At 45.0% G+C, this 14,265-nt stretch overlaps 1 protein-coding gene across 3 annotated transcripts in view; it reads right to left on the bottom strand.

Moving 5' to 3' along the window:
* The window catches only part of ANKRD6 (ankyrin repeat domain 6), a 102,583-nt gene that overhangs the window by 64,518 nt on the left and 23,800 nt on the right, over positions 1-14,265 (bottom strand). For all 3 annotated transcript variants that reach the window (XM_038760954.1, XM_038760953.1, XM_038760955.1), the window contains exon 2: positions 11,387-11,512. The gene's annotated coding sequence lies outside the window, so the exon portion shown is untranslated. The remainder of the gene's footprint in view (positions 1-11,386; positions 11,513-14,265) is intronic.

The raw sequence follows: 14,265 nt of genomic DNA, 5'->3' as shown, positions 1-14,265 counted from the left end.
TTCTTGGGAGAGTTATCTCCCTTGTTACCCTACAAGGATGTTTGGAAACAGGTTTCCTTTAATTCAGAAGACAACTGAACAAAATCTCTTGAAATGAATCTGACCTGTTGTAAACATGTAAAAAAAAGCTTCTTTGGAGACAATTACCTAAGATATACTCTGTTCCTCTGACCCATTAGCATTTATGCAGGCCAGACAGGACTACTAATATAAACTGGCAGCTATAAATTCATCTATTTAAAAACCAGCAGATTGGGAAGCCGTATGTCACAGGCTTTGTCAGCTGCAATCCAGAACAAAAACAACATGAATTTTTCATTTCTCTCCTCAAACATTTCACTGAACAATAGCTGCCATGACAATCTCATCAAGCACTGGGGCAAACCACTTATTCTCCTCCCCGGTGAATAGAACCGCTTGAATTCTGAGCAGGAATCAACAATAACGTGTTCTGTTGCTGCCTGAACACACCACAATTCACTTAAACAAAAAAATCCCAGAGAACTCACGGGCTCAGGACTCCTCCCAACTCTCTGAATCAATCAGTCAATAGTATTTATTGAGCATTTACTGTGTGTAGAGCACTGTACTAAGCCCTTGGGACAGTACAATATAACAGAATTGTCAGAAACTCTGCTAAATCTCTTTTGAGGCTTTTTCTGTTGCTACCATTTTTGTTCCCATCAGCATGCTGCACACAAAGTTTTCTGGGCTTCTAGATAAGCAGCGTGGCTTAGTAGAAAGAGCCTGGACCTAAGAGTCAGAAAACCAAGGTCTAATCCCGGCTCCACCACTTGTCCACCGTGTGACCTTGGGCAAGCCACTTAATTTTTCTGTGCCTCGGTTTCCTTAACCGTAAAATGGGGATTAAATCCTACTCCATTCTACCTAGACTGTGAGCCCCATAAGGGACTGTGTCCAATCAGATAACTCTGTATCTACTTCAGTGCTTAGAATAGTGCTTGGCAAATAGTAAGTGTTTAAAAATACCATAGTCGTCATCTACTGTACGTTCACTAGTGTTTAAAAAAGTCAGTCCGCTGAAATCCCAGTTCATATTCAGTTGTACAGCATCATCCTCCGTGAGCCCCCCAGTCCTTCAAAATCACTAGCTTTGCAATAGGCTTAATTATGGCATTTCCTAATAATAATGATAATGATGGCATTTATTAAGCGCTTACTATGTGCAAAGCACTGTTCTAAGCGCTGGGGAGGTTACAAGGTGATCAGGTTGTCCCATGGGGGGCTCACAGTCTCAATCCCCATTTTACAGATGAGGGAACTGAGGCCCAGAAAAGTTAAGTGACTTGCCCAAAGTCACACAGCTGACAATTGGCGGAGCCGGAATTTGAACCCATGACCTCTGACTCCAAAGCCCGGGCTCTTTTCCATTGAGCCACGCTGCTTCCATTCTGCTAAGTGCTGGGATAGATACAAGATAATCACACATGGATCGAACATGAGAGTAGCCCTTTAGGCTCTAAGCTCCTTGTAGGCAGGGAATGTGTCTACCAACTTTATTATATCGTACTTTTCCAGGTGCTTAGTACAGTGTCCTTTATACAGTAAGCGCTCAAAAAATACGACTGATTTTGCAGATGTGGAAACCAAGGCCCAGAGCAACTATGTGACTTGCCCAAAGTCCCGCAACAGGCTAGTGGCAGCACGGGGTTGGAAGCCAGTGTATCCTGAACCCCAATTCCAAGTTCTTTACAGTAGGCATGCTGTCTCTTCATAACATCAAATCAACCAATGGTATTTATTGAGTGCTTACAGTGCACAGAGCACTCTATTAAGTGGTTGACATCCCTGTTTTGGGGCAAGTGTGACTGTGTCCACTTTACAGAAGGGAAAAGTGAGGCACGGTGAGGTACGAAGTGATACACCCAAGGGGCTAGAAAGGTCAGTAGCCGATCCTGGAGTCATATCAGCCTTTAACCCTCCAGTTTCCCACAACCTACTCCAATATTTCCCCACTGAGAACCCATCATGTGAAACTGTCAGCTCCAGGTTTAACGGCCAAGTGCTCAAACTTGAAAATTTTGGGAGAAGGAGTCAGTGCACCTGTGGACCCTTTACAGAGGACTGGGGTTCAGAGGTGTAACCTTAGCCCCGCAGGATGTGACCTCCTTGTGTCAACCCTACTCTATTGTATTTTACTCTCCCAAGCACTTAGTTTACTGCTCAAGCGTTCAATTAATCCCACTGATTGATTGATTGATTGATTGGCTGTGCTCTGAGACAGAGAGATTCTTGCCTCCTCCTGGTTAGGGAAGGGCCTTATAGCCTTTTTCCTGACAACTAATACATGGAGCTCGGCAAAAGAAAGCACTTAATAAATACCAATGATTGATTGGAGACTGAGTCACCCCTAATCCTTGGGTATTAGATATAAACAATGCCTATGCAACACCCATTAAATAAGCCCCAAATAATAATAATAATAATGGCATTTATTAAGCAGACTATGTGCAAAGCACTGTTCTAAGCACTGGAGGAGATACAAAGTGATCAGGTTGTCTCACATAGGACTCACAGTCTTAATCCCCATTTTACAGATGGGGGAACTGAGGCTCAGAGAAGTTAAGTGACTTGCCCAAAGTCACACAGCTGACAAGTGGTGGAGCCAGGATTTGAACACATGACTTCTGACTCCAAAGCGTAAGCCCGGGAGGGGGTTTCATGAGGTCTACTGTTCCACCCTCTTGTCTCCATGCATGACCACCCTTACACAAATCCAGGGGTATGGAGGTTTGTCTTGACATTTAGAAAGGGAAGGGTTCAAATGTAAATGTTAGGAGAAAGGACTCAAACAGAATAAAATGAAATGGGCCCTCTTTCCCTCTTTTTTTAATCAAGAAGTTGCTACTGCAGAAATTTCTTAGAGGGAAAGAATCCTCAGAAAGGACTGAAATGTCCAGAGAAAAGATCAAAAGAATATTGTTGTGGGGAGAGAGGGGGGAGAAGATGTTAAATACAGATTGAAGTGTAAAAGGGACCTTTTCACTGCAAGTTATTGAAGGACTAACGAAGTGGCAGGAATTTTTGATGGCAGACATATACTCAAACAGTAGACACACACTAATTTATCCCTAATTCCTCTGAGCCCCCACTGCAAACAAAGCAATAATCTCTCATTACCGGAGCTGTCAATCATGCCTACAAAACAAATAGAAAAACACAGTCATTAAAATGGTGGAGCAGCAGTGATTGCCAGACCTTGACTTTCCCAAACGTGAAAATGAAAGACATTTCAGAAGGCTCAAAGGATATTTCCTCCAAACTAAATTCTGTTTGCACACGGACTGTCTGAACTGTTTACTTGTATCTGCCACAGTGCTCAGCACATAGTAAGTGTCTTATAAATACCATGTTCAATCAAAAGGTGATAGTCCTGCCAAAAAAAAAAAATTCACAGACCGATTGAGTCCCCTTGCACCAGAAAAGCTGTTCGGTTTTACTAACGTTTTGTCCTTTTATAGTTCTAAAATGTTGCACTCTCCCAGTAAGCATTCTTGCTCTAACAGGCTGAAAAAATCCTCAGCCAAAAATCACCGAAGAGAGAACTGTCTCGGGGCCAAGGATTTTGTTCTATACCAGCAGACCCAAGGATTTCTGTTCTACAAATACTATGATCTGGGTCTGGACAAAATGCTTTTCACTAAAGGCTTTTCATTGACGAATTAAGCCCCCCACGATGATACCCCGCAGGTGTCGCATCTGTTGTCAGATTGAGAAATTTTACTAGGTAAGACATTTTAGAAGCAGAAATTAGGACACAATGCAGAGGAAAGCCATGAACTTTTGCTGATCTTCAGTGACCCAGAGAGACACAAACTCGTAGGGGTTAGGAGCACTTAGAAAAATGAGCTTGGCACCTGTCCCTGCCTCTAACACCTTTATTGGAATTCTTGAAGCCAGACAGATCATAGTCCCAGGAATGGACAGGGGGCTCTCCTGGCCTGTGCACAGAATTTGGACACAGGGACTACTAATAATTTCCTCGGTTTACCTACTTACCCAGGCTGCGGTGTGGAGCAGACAGCAACAACCAAACTGCTCTAAAAAATATGGAGTCCCGCAGAACTAGTAATTTTGGGGGGTTTTGTTTCTTTTTTAAAAATGATATTTCTTGAGCACTTACTATGTGCCAGACACTGTACTGACCAGTGGAGAAGATACAAGCTTATCAAGTTGGACGCTGCCCTTCTAGACTGTAAGCTCTTTATGGGCAGGGAATGTGTCTGTTTACTGTTATACTGTATTCTCCCCAGCGCTTAGTACAGCGCTCTGCACACAGTAAGCAATCAATAAATTGCATTGACTGACACAATCCCTGTCCTGCATGAGGCCTACAGTCTTAATCTCCATTTTACAGATGAGGTAAGGGAGGCCCAGAGAAGTGAAATGACTCGCCTAAGGTCATGTAGCAGACAAATGGCAGAGACAGGATTAGAACCCAGGTCCTCTGATTCCCAGGTCCATGCTCTTCCCACTAAGCCTCACTTCTTCTCTGTTTCCACTAGAACTGCCCCATGTTACAATTATGAGTGGTTTTTCCTAAGGAGGTGAAATATTGGGGAGAGAGGCTCAGAGGCTGGGGGCCTTCTTGGGGGAAATGTCAGGAGTTCTTCATTTCCCTTTCAGTGTCCTTGGATCCATCTCAGCAATCAATCATATTTATTGAGTGCTTACTGTGTGCAAAGCACTGCAATAAGCATTTGGGAGAGTATAGTACACTTACAGTCTGGAGACTATAGACTATTCACCTATAGTCAATCTGTTTCTGTGTGTCTCTGTGTAGGTGCATGCAAGCACCTGTATAGAAGAGAAGATATGTTTCCTGCCCTCGGGGAGCTTATAATCTACAGGAAGAAAAAAGGCTGAAGCAAATAGGTACAACTAAAAGTGCGAGGGCCAGAGGCAGAGAACCACATGTAATAGCAGTGAGGGATATCAAGAGACAGCAGATATTAAGTGATAATATTTACTGAACACCCACTGAGTGCAGTATACTGGGAAGTACAAAACAGAGAAGTTGCATATTCCCTGCCCACAAAGTGCTCTATACTCTAACTAGGGAGAGCGGCATTCAAATATCGGCAGAGTGGAAAGTAAATAACTGAATATATACAAGTTCCCGGTATCAGTATAATTAAGCACTAAATGCGGCACCTAAAAAAACCCACAAGAACAGCTCCTGGAAGCAGGGAGCCTGAAGACTTCTCACTTTCACCCCTGAGCTGAGTTTCAATGGTCCCCCTTGATGAGCTCCTTTATTAAGATTCAGTTCTTTGGAAGATCTGATTCACCCCCATGTCAGCTCCCTGATAATTCCAGGTTTGGAAAGCCCTACCCGGCGCACACACACTTTCTTGAAATATGGTATGGTCAGCCTAAATACACATGCCCAGACCCACCCAAGTTTTTCTATTTTATTTTAAACCAAACCGGCACTTAAATTTGAGTTACTAATGTTAAGCACCTAGTGGACCAGAAGCAACTCAAGTGGAAGTAGATTACCAGGTATTGTAAAGAGGAGGTTTATAGCCTCTACCGCAAAGTTATTTCACAGACTCCTGGAAATGGAGATAAAACCAACACCGTGTTAGCACCATTGTAAAATCTAAGAGAGATTGCCTGCCAACCTTTCCTGCTGACTTGCCCCACTCAGATGCTAATTCTTCAAAGTACTATTATACAGAAAATTATGTAACTGCACAAAGAGTACTAAGGAATCAGGTATTAGAGATTCACACTGCATGTTCCATATCTCGGCAAAGATGTGGCATTTATTAAGCGCTAACCATGTGCCAAGCACTGCTCTAAGTACTTGGGTAGATACAAGATCATCAGATTGGACACAGACCTTGTGTCACAGGGGGCTCACAAAACAAAGAACATATTACACTATCTTACACTCAAACTGAGGAGGGTATACTCTGAGGAGCAGGTCCCCAAAGAAGCACATGGTGAAGGGGTGGCAGAGTCAATCATAAGGAACATGGCAGCTTGGAATGGTAACTTCCTGGAGAGGTTCGGAGTAATCTGCTTGTTGGAGTCAAAGGTAATTAATCTAACAAGTCCAGTAGTTAGGCAGTTTGAGATGGAAGCAGCATGCTCTAGTGGATGGAGCCCGGGCTTGGGAGTCAGAAGGATATGGGTTCTAATTCCGCTCCACCACTTGTCTGCTGGGTGACCTTGGGCAAGTCACTTCACTTCTCTGTGCCTCAGTTACCTCATCTGGACAATGGAGATTAAGACTGTGAACCCCAAGAGGGACATGATTGTGTTCAACTTGATTAGCTTATATCTGCCCCAGAGCTTAGTTCAGTAAGCACTTAACACATATCATAAAAAAGGAGCCAGTGATCACTGAATACAGTGACCATAAAACTGTTATATGGTACCTTTAGTACAGTGCTTTGCACACAGTATGGACTCAATAAGTACCACTAATTGACTGACCGATTAATTGATCATGGACCGTGAAGCTTTCAGGGACAGAGGGAAGGCTAAGAGGGTGGTCCTGGAGGGAAACTTTTGATCCCGAAGTCTGGAGTCTCCAAGGGAGCTCTCTCTGAAATGCCCAAGAGCCAGGCAAAGTCTAGTCTCAATGCACAGATATGTTGATGGTGTGGAGAAAACGGGGGTTAAGACACAAGAGGGACTGGGAAACTTTGGGGGACAGGTGGAATCTGCACAGGAGGGGGAGATGTGAAGGACCGGTATCCACACGAGTCTCCAGTCACTTTGGCTGTATATCCCCCTCCTACAGAAAAGAGCCTCTGGATCCCCCTCAAAGTAGCAACCACGTCGACTCATCTCTAAATAGAAATGGGTCCAGGTCACCTCTGCCAGGGCTGAGAGGGTCCCTGACCTCTCCAGCCAATGGTCAGCTCTGCTTGACAGGAGCTGGAGGGTCAAACAGGCTGCTGAACTAAGCAACCATCTTGCTTCCTCCCGATACACCCAAAGTCCAATCATCCATTGCACCATTGCAAACATTTTCTCTGCCAGGCACCTGCTGTTCCCAGCCAAATCCCCAAGCCTTCTTCCTTCATTAGGAAGATGGTCTCTTAGGGAGCTCCTTGGAACAGAAGAAAATTAAGACTGGGCTTGGGAATGAACTGATGAGCTTCTGGTTATTAGAAAAGTAGTCATCTGATACAAACACTGAGAATATGGGTTTGGACTCTCTGGAGGCCAGCTACAATTCTACTCATTTAACTTGACTTTTTTTTAAACTACAAAACCAAACTGATGAGTCTGGAATACTCCAGATATACATCAACACATTGTAAAACACAAAGGAAACCCAGTCAGCTCCCCTGAGAGAGTGTGTTATGAAACCTACATTCCAATTCAGAGGGAAAATGTTCCTTAAAACAGAGAGTGTGCTATGATGACGATGGTATTTGTTAAGCGCTTACTATGTGCACAGCACTGTTCTAAGTGCTGGGCTATGAAATATACCTTCAAATGCAAAAGGCAAATATTCCGTAACACAATAGCCTAGTTGATTATTGAAAGTGGCCACTTATGAAGGGGAAAAGGAATCAGTTTACTGCCCATCCACTAGATTAATCTTACCAAATAAAACATTTAGCAGGCATCAAGATTTGCCCTAAAATCCTCTCCTAAGCTAAGTTCTACATTTTGCTCTGCCTGTGACTCCCATCTTATAATCGTGACATGGCTTGATTTACTTCTGAGAGAAGTCAATTCAATTACCACCACCCTGGTGTTGGACAGGCAAGTACTCTGAAAATTAATTCTGCCTTCATTTCCTGAACTAGCCAAATTCGTGTGGGATGCCCCCTTTTAAGTCAGAACCACAATTTTCCACTTATCTACAGGAAAACTGCAGGAAAAGTAGATAAAACCAAGGGAGAACAAGACACATGTGATTCTAAATAGTTCGATTTCTTTCCATTTCCCAGAAGTGTTCAGCGCTGATTCTGAAGTTAAAGGGGTATGGTGTTTTAACCAATACATCCAGGAATCCACACTACGGCACACTTACACACACACATCCTTTGTACTAATACCTTATAATATAAAGGAAGAAAAATTCACTTCCCATCTCTTAAATCATGATCTTGCCTGCCATTTAAAAGCTACCAGATAAAAGTGAAATATTCTCCAAGTCTTGAAGTTGGGAAAATCCCCACTTCTCCAGACCCAACAGAACTGTTTCTGAACAATCCCACGACTCACCCAGAGATGTGATAGCGGCCATAGAAGCTACAACGGGAAAAAGACCGCACAAAGGCAAGCGCAAAACACTTCCCAGGGTGAGAAGCTTTGTGTGAAATGAGTGACATGGGAGGGGAGGGTGGAGAGGCAGGGCAGTATGGGAGAGAGGAGGTGGGGAGGAAAAATGCTGGGGCCAAAGAGATCAAATCCACAATCTAAAAAACAGACAGCTCGATTTCCATGACAATGGCCAAATCCCCAGGGGCCCAGCCCCAAAGGCCTCCCAGGCCACTTGGGTCAGGCAGGGCTGGCCAAGCAAATGCATAATGGCATTCTCTTCCCTTCAGCGAGGGGAGAAATTGATTGCTCTTGGCATGTGTTTGGCCAACTCATGAACACTTGGTCAGGTCACAGACCCAGAGGCATGGGTGAATGGATCCTTATAGGATCTTCCTGCCTTTCACTCAGCTCGGTACTGTCACCTGAAGCCCCGAAATTAGTGTCAAAACTGTGGATTTACCATAAGGGTGATAGGTAAAACATAGGTTAAAAATACAATCCGTTCCACTATGACAACAACTGCGATAATAATAACAGTGGCATTTGTTAGGTGTTTGCTGTGTGCCAAGAACCGGGGTAAGATGGGAAGCATTATGGCATAGTGGACAGGGCATGGGCCTGGGATTCAGAAGGTCATGGACTCTAATCCCGGTTCCACCACTTGTCTGCTGTGTGACCTTGAGCAAATCACTTCACTTCTCTGTGCCTCACTTCCCTCACCTTTAAAATGGGGATTGGGACTGTGAGCTCCTCCTGGGACAGGGACCGTTTCCAACCCGATTTGCTTGTATCCACCTCAGAGCTTAGTACAGTGCCTAGCACATAGTAAGTGCTTAACAAATACCACAATTATTATTATTACTATTACTATTATTATTATAGTTATCATCTACCAACTCTTTTGCACTGTACTTTCCCAAGTGCTTAGTTCAGTGCTCTGCACACAGTAAGCTCTCAATAAGTACCATTTGTTGACTGATTGGCCAGTCCACCTGGGAGAAAATGGAGTGTGCACTGGTTTGGGCGTTGGATTCCCTCCGCTGCAGTTCCCAGTTCACTGATTGGGGGTGGAGGATGGCTGCGGTTACCCCAACGAGGAGGGCAGAAACCTCAGTACATATGGGGCAAGAACAGTAGCTGGTAGCTTTGGCTTCACACAACATGTTCCAGCCCTGCTACGCTTCTTAAAACAAAAGAGTAAATAACCCAAGCTGCACTGAAATCGACTCGGATGCTGAGAACAACAAATCAGCCACGAAGCCTCTTCCGGATGAACCACATGGATTGGGATTGGGAGGGATTTGGGGTTTTTTTTAAATAGTATTTGTTAAGCCCTTACTCTACACTAGGCACCGTACTTCGCGCTGGGGTAGATACAGGTTTATCAGGTTGGACACAGTCCCTGTCCCACATGGGGCTTACAGTCTTAATCCCCATTTTACAGACGAGGTAACTGAGGAACAGAGAAGTGAAGTGACTTGCCCAAGGTCATACAGCAGACATGTGGCAGAGTTGGGATTTGAACCTACATCCTTCTGACTCCAGGCCTGTGCTCTATCCACTAAACCACGCTGCTTCATCCTGGAAAGCATTCTAGCTCAGTGACTGTTCTGGGCAGTCCAGATGCACTCCTCCTCAAATCCTTCACTACTCTTAGTTTTGTGGAGGCCCCACTGCAATTGGTCCTAGGCATAGAGGCTGGAATTGATAGGGTATTTTGCTCTCACCCCAACCACCCTCACAGTCCATCTGCCCCATACTGTGGGCTTGCAAGGAACACCTACCGATCCCACCTACAATTTCCCCTTGAACTCCTGCAGGCCCCCTTGGGTAACTTGGACATGTGCAAAATCTCTACCCGAGCACCTCAGTTTGTTAGTTGGGGCATTAAGTAAGGCTTTACTATTTATTAAGTGCCAAGAGAGATTCAAATATAACTGTTCAAGCAGGCGCTCCATCCCCCATGGGGCTCACAATCTCATTCCCCTGAGACCTTCAAAGAACAGCCAGGAATGACGCCAATGTTCCCTGGGTCCCCAGAGAGAAGGTAGGGCTAGTTGGGACCAGGCTATATCGCCAGGGAAGCGGAGCTGAGTGAATAACAGTCTACACTATTGCCTGCCCGCTGGAATCTACACTGGCTGGCGGAATCTCTGATGGAAGAGATTTTTCAAACGTCATTCTGGAATGGAGCAGGTGGTGTATATTCATTCATTCATTCAATCATATTTACTGAGTGCTTACTGTGTGCAGAGCACTGTACTAAGCTCTTGAAAATTACGATTCAGCAATAAAGATATATATCGCACTTCTGCCCTGTCAGCTTGTAACTTGCGTGGATTGCCAGATTTTCTTAATAGCCTGGGGTTTATTGTCTCCCTCTTAGAAGGGCTAAGGCAGAAATGCTGGCAAAAGGCCACATGCAATATGTATTCCTTGGTAAGATCGTATATTGTCCTATAAGCCCAGTATCTTGAATTTGTATAGCATTTTTATTTTTCCAAAACACTTGCTCATCAAAATTTTTTCACCCTGTCCTCACCAAGACCTATGAGGTAGAAAGAGGCAGTTGGTATCCCCATTTCACAGAAGAGGAAACTGAGTCTCAGTTTCCCGGGATCCTACCTAGGCTCATGGCAGAGCTAGGATTAGAAGCCAGATCTCCTGACTTCCTCACGCACGCTTTTCACAAAACCGCTCCACCTCCCACATCTTGGCACAGCTGCTCTCAGGAGGATAATGATTTTCAAAAGCTCAGGAAAGTGTAAACTGAGGCAAGGGGAGGATGCGTTGTGTGGAAGTTTGCCTCGGGAAATGGCTACCGCTGCAAGCTCATTCCAATTCCTCCCAGCCAGGGGAGCAAACCACATAGGTGTCTCCTGCCTTTGCTTCAGGCAACTAAAACCAACCTTTCGCTTCCTGGAAATGTGATCCATTTTGGGAATCGGTTCAAACAGCTCTGTTCCCTTGGGCTTCGGCGTTTTGGAGGATCACGCGGTTGACTTAGCGGAGCGGAGAGACGGAAAGGTCACGGACATTTTCAATCGTCTAAACTCACTTCCTCTCTACACATGAACTTCCCAACAGTGGGAGACCCTGCCGATGCCACGAGAACCCCCCCGCTCACCTCGTAGGCGAGGGCTGGAGGCCCCCTGCCCCGCCTGTCCGTTTCCTGGCTGGCTCTGTTGCTTGCAGGGGACCGACGGAGGATCTCGGTGTCACCTCTGTGCACGTGTTCAAGTCACGCGCCTGCCTGTAACAAAGTTAACAGAGATTCCAATGAAATAAGCAAGTCTGGAATCGTTGGCTGTTCAGCTCCCGGCTTATCGAATGACTCTCAAAGACTGAGGCAGGCTTTGATTTCTAGACCGATCTAGGCTAGGAATGGGTGTGTTCCTTCATGCCAAGGAACGCATTTTTCTTTTTCTTCCTGTTTACAGGAAGACACGTTTTCGGTCTGCGATCCTGGAAGGTATCCCTGAAATGACTCACGGTTATGTGTATGTGTCAAAAAGTGGGCTGTGGTAGAGTGGGAAACGCAGCCCGAACGCTTCAAAGCCTTTCATTCGGTTTCCCAAAACTGATTGCTCCCTGCAGCTGATTTTATAGGCTAAGGTTTAGATCAAAGCCACAGTAACAGCAATAAAACCATTGCCAAAACTATGAAAGAAAATTAAATCAATTTTGAGTTTGTGATTGCTTTACTGCCGCTTACTCGTGGCTCTCAAAACCAACTTCTCAGCAACCCTCAGACGGGCTAAGTGATTGCCAATAACTCATCTTCTGTTGGTTTGGGGTTTTTTTTGTGACTTTCTGATCTGACAGGTGAAAATGCCCAAATAAAATGGACAAATACAGTCAGCTCTCCCAAAAGCCTGTTCAGCAAACCTTTTGGAGAGAGCGCTACAGTGCTTAGAACAGTGCTTGGCACATAGTAAATGCTTAACAAATACCATCATTATTACTGAGAAATTTAGGAAGGTTACAAAAGCACATCAGTCCGGATACTGCGCGACATGGTGAGCACATGTGCACAACATTGGTTGTGACGTGAATTTTCATGAAGACGTCAAGAATATAACCTTCGTGTAATCAGAGAACTGGTGGTACTTTATTCATGGGACAACTAGTCTGAGGAGCCCTCCCTTTCTTCTGGGCACTACAAAGGATCCTGTATCCCTGTGGTGGGTAAAATGATATTTGGGAATGCCTAGCATCGATAAGGGAATTGAGGAGCTGAGGATGGGATTCAAACAAGCCCCCCCAAAAGATAACACCTTTAAAAAGAGTAAACTATTCTTTGGTCTAAAGGTATGAGAGGAGAACAGACAATCATAGATTGTGTGATGGGGATATCAGTCTCCCCAAATGAGTGCTTAGTGCAATTCTTGGCTAATAAGTGCTTAATACATGCTATAAATAAAACAGAGAGATTACAGAAAAGCCTGAGCAGTCCAGAGACCAGGGTGCCACTTGAATTCAAGAGGCTTCTGTCAAAGACTGGAAAGATGACAACCTTTTCAATCAATCAACAGTGTTTAGAGAATACTTACTGTGGGCCTTCTCTGACAAAGCCCTTATTTCCCCTATTCCCTCTCCCTTCTGCTTCACCTTTGCACTTGAATCTGTCCCCTTTATTCACCCCACCCTCAACTTCACAGTACTTATGTACATATCTAATTTATTTTAACGGCCGTCTCCCCCTCTAGACTTGTAAACTCCTTGTGGGTAGGGAACATACCTACCGACTCTGCCTTACCGTACCCTCCCGAGCGCTTAGTACACTGCTCTGCACACAGTAAGTGCTCAGTAAATACCACTGATTGATCGGCAAAGCACCATACTAAGTGTCTGGAAGAGCACGATAGAGTTGGTAGATGAGAGGAAAGACACAGCATTCTGGGAACGAAAATCAGATGCTGAGGAGAAGAGATATGTACCACCCTCGTGAGGAAAAGGAGGCAGAGAGAAGTCCGTTACTCAATCCGAACCGCGTGCCGGCCGGCTGGTGTGTGAATCGTACCAAAGCCAGTCAGCCGCGTACTCTGTAAATCTCCCATGTTTGCTGACTCGATGGGTTCGACAGTCAGCCGCGTACTCTGTAAATCTCCCATGTTTGCCAACTGATTCGACGGGTTCCACGCACCTGTCTCCACCGCCACATGGACAGCCGCTTCTAAGCCCCAAGTGAGAGCCCGGTGACGGCGGTGGGAAAGAATCCAGGACGTGAGGCTTTTGTGTACAGTGTGGCAGAGTGCCAAAGGCAAACCCCAGAAGGCCTCTAATCACCCCCAAACCACAAGCTTCTATCCTAAGCGGGTATTTTTTCCTTGAGTCGCTGCAATCCGGATCCACTGACCGAACAAAGGAGCAATTACTAAAGCTCAGATTTTCTAAGGTGTGCAGTGGTTGCCTCATGCTACAAAAGTGGAATTTTCACCTCCCCGGTCACCTGATGACCTCCAACCGGCTCATTATCACCATATTCGGCAAACCACGGCCCAGACGTCCTGACCTTCATCACTACAACTAAAATGACAATAGTGTGATTTTCAGGGAACGGACGCATGCCAAACATTTTGCTACAACACTAGGGAAAATACACATTTCTGCAAAGGTTATGCCAACAGAGTTCTTTTCCTCCTTCTTTACCCCCATCCTTTTTCCTTGTTCTCTCTCCCCTCTATTTTTTTTCCACTTTTCCTGTGATGACTGCTTTTCCTATCTTATTATCATCACAGGGAATTTATAGCTCAGTACGGTACTCTCTGACTGGATTTTTTTCTTCTGTGACATTTTCTTTTGGGTTTGTTCCATTCTCATATTCTGTTTTCCCTTATCCTCTCCCCATGATCTGATCCTCTACTGCTACCCTGTCTTTCCTGCTACCTTCTGCTGTGCCAGGAACTGCGTTTGGAGAGTTGGCACCGAGAACTCCCTAGCAAGCAAGTCAGTCTCAGCACCCACATGGTTCTGGGTCCAACTGTGGGGAATCCAGGCTATTTG

Source organism: Tachyglossus aculeatus, chromosome 19 (genome assembly GCF_015852505.1).
Source record: "Tachyglossus aculeatus isolate mTacAcu1 chromosome 19, mTacAcu1.pri, whole genome shotgun sequence".
Taxonomy (NCBI): Eukaryota; Metazoa; Chordata; class Mammalia; order Monotremata; family Tachyglossidae; genus Tachyglossus; species Tachyglossus aculeatus.
The sequence above is the reverse complement of the archived record's forward strand: the minus strand, read 5'-3'. Positions and strand labels throughout refer to the sequence as shown.